Below are 7,313 nucleotides of genomic sequence, written 5' to 3' on the forward strand. Positions count from 1 at the left end.
GGTATTATTTTCTCTTTCACAATATCGTCCTCCTTTTTAGATACCTGCTGTGGAAAATAATAAGCTCTTATGTATACAGTGATTATATATGTACATAGAAAACTGTGTTTATGTGTAAGGTGTATTCTTCTCTACATACATCTCCCATGTAAATATTCATGTCAAAGGGGTAGGAAATTAACTTAAATAAATAACTTAATCTTCTTTGATTTTGGATGATGTCAGCCTGTGGTCAGAAATGCACACTTCCATTTAAGGGAGCGACAGTTGTAACCAGTCATTCCATCTGTTCCCAAATTCCTAGCTCCTTCGAAGTTAGGCAGAAGTGTGAGCAGAAGCCCCAGGTATTTCTTCTGGGGGGAAGCAGTGAAAAGCCCACCTGAGATTCTCTCGTCCGTGTCCCTGTTGCAGTTACCAGGGGGCTGGTGCAGCCACAAGACGGAGAGCCTCCATCATCCTCTTCCTCTGTAATGCATATGTGTGTGGCCCAAGCAAGAATCCAACCTTTCTTGCGTTAAGCACTGGGATTTCCGGTTAATTGGATAGCAGCACTATTAACCCATCTTGTCCTAAAACAAGGCTCACACAATTCTCTGCACCCTCCACATCAGCAGCTCAAAGCTACCATTAATCATCCTCAGACTGGTTACATGGGATTTGACTTTCCAGCTATGAAGGAAAAGGTGAGGTAAAGAAAAGACTTTAGAGAGAGGGAAGAGTTTCCTTCTTGTGGTGCAGAAGAGATCTTACCAACACTAATAAGGGGCAGATATAGAGTTTGCTTTGTTTTTCTGGCCCCAAGTAGCTTGTGAAATAAATTTAAATTACACTCACACTATGTGAACACCAATAATGGTGTAGAGACATAAAGGTAGTAATGACAAAGAGGAAGTCAGGTTTCTTGCCCTGCTGGGCAAGCACATGTATCACTTATTTTCCACTAGTTGATAATGAAAAGTGATACATGGTAAGGAGTTGAGAAGTTAGTTTACAAAGAGAGACTATAAAATGAAGCACAGACCCTTTGCTCCTGTGGCGTCTAATAGCTTTAAATGAATCTCCTTACATCAATGAATGATACTTTTCTATCCTATCTGAATTTTCTTATAATGAACTCATATTATTTTTATAATTAGAAAAATGTGTTTCTATTTTGGGAGGAAAAATCACCGTTAGTGAATGAAGAATTAATAACTTTCCTCCATGACTTGTAGGTAACAGCAGCTAACACAACGCTTCTCAGTTTAACTGTGTAATTCAAGGGCTGAGCTCCCGGAGGGCAGATGCAGAGCTGTAATTCCAGCGAGGAGGCACATCCTAGAGGCTCAAATATGTGAGCTGCATATTGAATGACCCTACCTACGCTGTGAATATTTGTCCATCATCTCTTTCATTCTGGAATTATTCGTTTTAGGTTCAAGTGATATTCCAAACAGCTTTGCGGGCTCTGGACTTGCCCATAAGGTGACACTTAGCAGGATCCAGGGGTGAAATAATGGAATTGCCAAAAATATGATCTGAATTTCTTGTTAAACAGAAACCTCTGTGCGTAGACTCCACTTTACTGGCATCATTACTCTCCTGGATAAAACCAAGCAAGCAATTATAATACCAATTCCCTATCTTTTCATACTTTGGTATATTGCCCAATTACTGCCTGTAGATAAGTATATCAGAAATCATCTTGTTACAGCTGTAGATAAAATTTCGTTATCCTATTAACAAAAGGAGCATTTTGGCTCCTTTTTCCTTTGCAAGTTATTTGCTCTCATTCCTTATTCTATGCACAGCTGAAGGTCATTTTCTAGATAAGCAATTCAGCCAATTTATTTCAATTTTCCCATTTTTAAAAATTTTTGGCTATCAGGAATATAAGATAAGATTTCATTTGTGATAAACCAAATTTCAAGTAAGTGGTAAATGAAAATTGCCTGTTACTGCGTAAGGTAATTTAAACTCCTTGTGGGAAGCGATTGGCATTTTGAATAAACCTTCTGTTGACATTGTTTAGCTAAAACTATTTGTTTTATTTTATTTAAATCCAATTTAGCTAAAACTGTTTTAAAGCCTCCATGAAGCTCTCTGTCTTTACATTTACTTTACTATTACCGTCATTTTACTAGCTCCGAAACTCCAGCCATGTAGCTCTGGCTGCCTCTTTCTGACACCCACAGATGCATCCACCCCCACTCACCCACGCAAACCTACACTGTGACTCACATTCAGAAGGATTGTCAAAAAATCCCCACTCCCTGTCTAACTAAAATGTTCCTTTCAAACACATGCTACTCGTTTGATCTATTTCCATGTATCTGTGAGTCAGCTGAGTCTTGTCTCATCTACCCAGTAGACGAGAGCCTACATGTATGTTTTTTTCAATATGGATTTGGCAAACCTGATACATATTCAAGCATTTGGGATCCTAAAAGCCTGGTGAGCAGTTTTTTACTCCCAACACTTTTGACATCAAATGTGTGGGCTTTTTCCTCATACCGACCAATCTTACAACTCCCCAGGCACCAACTGTGTGTCCTACAATTCAATTCTGGCACCAACTCCCACGGTTGGTAGATAGGTTAAGGGCTCCTTCCCATGAAACTGCCCCCACTTCAGACACCAATCACAAATCCCAGGCCAACCATATTTCTGACGGACAGGTTATAAATTAATGGTTCCCATGACCCCCCCTTCTCAGGTTCCATAATTTGTTAGAATGGCTCACAGAACTCAGAAACAGTTTACTTATTATTTACTGGTTTTTACAAAGGATACAACTCAGGAACAGACAAAAGGCTGTTTGAGCAAAATATAAGTGGGATGGGGGCAAAGAGCTCCCATGCCTCTTCAGGCATATCAGCCTCCCAACACCTCGACATGTTCGCCCACCAGGAAGCTTTCTGAACCTCATCATTTAGTGATTTTTAAGGTGGTTGCCTCACATAGGCATGAGTCAGTAAATCATTGACCATTGGTGATTAAGTCAATCTCCAGCTTCTCCCCCCACTCCCCAACCCCCCACCTCCCCACTCCGGGGAATTTGGGAGAATGGGGCTGGAAGTTCTAACTCACTAACAAGGTTGGCTCCTCTGGCAATCAGCCCATGTCCTAAAGCTACCTAGGGGCCCACCCACAGTCCTCTTAGCGTATACAATTCTGATGTGATTGAAAGGGTCTGATTATGAATGAGAAACAAGGTGCCCCTAACACTCTTTTCAGGAAATTCTAAGGGTAGAAGCTCTGTGTCAGGAACCAGAGACAAAGACCAAATGTACAGTATCACGTTTGGGAACATTTACTATAAATGAATTCTTATCCAAATTCTGGCAATTATTTCTAATTTAAAATAGTATTCTAGAACTGGCAACGTGTGTAGGGCTGGCATTTCAATTAGCCTGAAGAAAGAGAATAACTACAACTTAATATCATAAGCATCTACCTGGATTGCTATTAAGCAATTTCACAAGGGAAGGAAAAAGGATGCAACTCATTTTATTCCATGACAGCAGACCATCATTTCGCTTAGATATAGAACTCTTTTATCCAGTGTCATCTAATATCTGAATCTGAATCACAGCTGGGATCCAAATATAAAGGATAAGACAAATCTCCAAATAAATGTACTAAAGCTTTTTTTTTTCGTACATTGCTCATAGGAGTGACCCTTGAGCATACACTCTATGCTCATTTGATTTAATTTTACATAGACTATTAACAAGTTTGTTTATGTGACTTACCAACCAGTCAGCCAATTGGAGAGCATCAAATTAGGACAACAAATTCAAAAGAGAGATGGAGTTATCTGTTATCTATCTGCTAAAGATCGATGGGGTTCTGTCAATATGAATGACAGCTAACAATCTCAGCAAAACATTCTGAGAAATAAATATGAAATCTGAGGACATTTTGTAGGAATAAACCATTTAGAACATGCCAGGACTACCTGAGGGTATTGTAGTACGGAGAAGAATGGAGTTTTTTAGTGATGATAATCATCATAAGAAAACTCAGTTTGGCTCTGAGAGGTCAAAATATGTAACCCATTTATTTGTATAAAAACAGTTTCAAGTAAATCTTTAAAAAAATAAAATAATATGTATTAATTTTATTTAAAAATGTACTCTTTATTAGAAGAGCATAAAGAGAGAAATAAAAACTTTCACGTAACCGCTCCTACCCCTTCAATCAAATTCCACAGAAGTCCCTCCATTTCCTGTAGTTGAAATTTTTTTTTTTTTTTTTACATTTGGTACTCAATGGGGGGAAACTCCAGAAATCTAGGAAATTCATTTATCTGGAGAAACTATTTTCTTATGATCTCTGCTAAAAGAAGCAGGGCTATATCTATAACTCAGTCCCCATACACTAATCTGGTCAGGATGTTTTTGCTACAGAAAAAGATAACACCAGTCCCAAAATGGAGGTCAAAGAGGATATTATCTCTCCTTGATACTAGCCTTTCTATTCACATCTCTCTATAGCCACTATTCTAACTTCTTCTCATTAGTTTTTTGGATACAAGACAAAATTCTAAAGGAGTACCGCTGCTTAGCTCAATGAGTTCAGTCATCGATGCCTGATGGCTCAACATCCTTTTTAAAGTATGCCAACAAGTGCACCCTTCAGCAGCACATATACTAAAATTGGAATGATACAGAACAGATTAGCATGGCTCCTGCACAAGGAAGACACAAATTTGTGGAGTGTTCCATATTCAAAAATAATAAAATAAAATAAAATAAAATCAGCCAACAAACCTAACAACACCTGTAGAGTGTCACAGAAAAAGAGTTAGGAAGCTTGATTGAGCAGGAGGGCTGTGCTGACCTTTTGGCCTGACCACTTCCTGTCCCCCATCCCCCACCCCATTCCTTTTCAAGCCTGGACCAGATGGAAAAAAGCACCAAACTTCCACCACTACCATCACCTCATTTTCAGACATAGTTTCTAATAGGAGCTGACTTCCCCCAGGCCCTGAAGAGTCTCAGTCATGGACTTATCAAGCAAAGGCCTGATTAAGTCTAAGCAGAAACTGATGTGCACCAAAAATATCTGTCAGAATGAAAACAACCATTTCTTATTTGCTTGAGGGGTAGAGAAGGGTGTTTAAAACAATAGATAACATTAGGGTACAGAATTAAAAATATGCTTAAACCATTTGAGGTCAAAGTTTACTCAGCAAGAAACAAATTTCCATTTGTAACCACTCTTTTCTCATGAACTCTGTATAGGTTGCAATTGAGACATAGCTATAGGAAACTCACAATTCTCACAAGTTGCACTTGAATTTCTGATGCATTCAAAATACAGATTGGACTGAAGTTATCAAAATAGAATCATATTTCAAAATAAGAAATACTGTGAAAAAAAAAAAAAAGAAATACTGTGAGTCAGGACAGTCCTACCAATTATAGCAACCCTGTTTCTGAAAGGCTTAGAACCTGGGTCAGCACAATGGTAGCAAAGCAATGTTTTATCAAAATGGTGTAATTAGGAATGGATGGCAATATTTTAACCCCTCCTTCCAAGAGTTCCAAAATGATTTTTTAACGTGTTTATAAATATTTGCTTTTGTGCCATTTTAGGGGGAGCTTTCCATACAAACATTTGGCTTTCAATGAGTCATCCCCAGTCTGGTTCACACCCAGAAGCTTCCTGCTTGGCTATCAGTGAATATTGGGCTCATTAGCTGCCTTATTTTAATAATTGGCTTGAATGAAGATGAGAAAGGTGGTAGAGGGAGAAAGACGTTATGATAAACATAAGAATGTTCTTGGTTCCTTACCAGAGTTTGACAAATATGCACCAATACCCTAACTACCATTTGAACTTAGCTTAATGTTGGGATTGTGATGGATTTGTGTTGGCCTTTTAAAAAACATCCAGATGATTATACCTGATGTTGCTACTTTTTTTAGTCATCATGTGTATTTGTTAGCTTAAGGACACCCCAGAATCCAAATTATAATATGCAATTTTACTTTTACTGTAGTAATTACAGTTATTGGATCCTAAAACCATCAACTAAAAGCAACTGGAAGAATAAATTACCCTTCCTCATATTTAAATGGAAAAGAATGAGGTCCTTAGTTAAGATTTTAATTAAATCTTTCTTCAGCTAGAATTACAGAACTTTTATGTAAATGAGGAAGCCACAGTGATGAAACATATGAATTAGTAATGAATCTCTATTTCCATTCCTAAAGGGAAAAATTTGGGAGTTGTATCTTGAGCACAGTATGTATCTTGGGGGTAAGAAGTCAATATGAAAAAAACCCTAAAATTGTCAAGCATGAAAATGTGAATTACAGATTTAAAAAAAAAAAGGAAATAAGTACCTTGCAAATTATACAGTAAGTAGAATATATTGTGTATTCCTCTTCACTGGATTAGAGGAAGGGTTGCAAACTCAGGTCCTTATATCTTGAATTACACCCTATGTGTCTAGTCATACTTTGTTTGCATATTACATTTTAAATGCTTAGGAATGATCTTTGTTCTCTCTTGCCTCCCCAAAATACTCTTCCCATTTTTCTTGAAATGTGTATTTCTCTCTGTTTACATTTTATTCTTCCCAATTTTTATATGGACTTGGATATAAAAATGATATCACTTTTTCTTCGCTTTTAAAAAAATGGTCTGATTCATACACTGGTGACTGATAACTGTCCCTTAGCCTTCATGTGAGAGAGGCAATGAAGAGTGGTGAAGGGTGTGATAAAATAGAAAGGCACATGCCCTCTTTGAGATAAGAATCCACTTCTAGGCACCAGTACATATGGCAATAGCCATCTTTCAACTCTTCAAGAGAAAGCCTGAAAATATTTAAATATTTTATTGCTCAGTGCTTTAAAAGCAAGAAATTCCATTTTAAGAGGCCAAAAACACCAACAATTACCACTGGAAGGTTGAGAGATTAAATATATGTACTTCACATTAGAGAAGGGGAGAGAGATCAGAGGTGCTGAGAATCTGGAAGTTGTTTCCCCCATGGTGGGCCTTCGGCCTCTCAGCCAACCACCAACACACCTACTGTATCATAGGACACTTGAGGTATATCAGTCATCCTGATCCTCTTGCAGAAACATTTCCCCGACTTGCTCTAGAGTGAATGCTTCACACTTGAATTCATACTTGCTGGGATTGATGGAAAAATCTTAGGGTAATTATAACAATAACAATAATAAACTTATGTTGAGAATCAGGCACTATTTATTCTTTCACTTAACGAGTATTTACCGAATGCCTGTTGTGTGCTAGAACTATGTTTCTGGGATGTCTTAGGCAATTTGTAGGCATTGGAAATATATCTGTTT

General features: G+C 37.8%; 1 non-coding gene across 1 annotated transcript; it reads left to right on the plus strand.

Moving 5' to 3' along the window:
- Nucleotides 1–4,610: 4,610 nt before the first annotated feature.
- LOC144306296 (U6 spliceosomal RNA) lies at nt 4,611–4,715 on the plus strand. The gene has a single exon (XR_013373368.1). It is a non-coding gene; the product is annotated as a U6 spliceosomal RNA (small nuclear RNA).
- The last annotated feature ends 2,598 nt before the right edge of the window (nt 4,716–7,313 follow it).

Source organism: Canis aureus, chromosome 36, assembly GCF_053574225.1.
Source record: "Canis aureus isolate CA01 chromosome 36, VMU_Caureus_v.1.0, whole genome shotgun sequence".
Taxonomy (NCBI): Eukaryota; Metazoa; Chordata; class Mammalia; order Carnivora; family Canidae; genus Canis; species Canis aureus.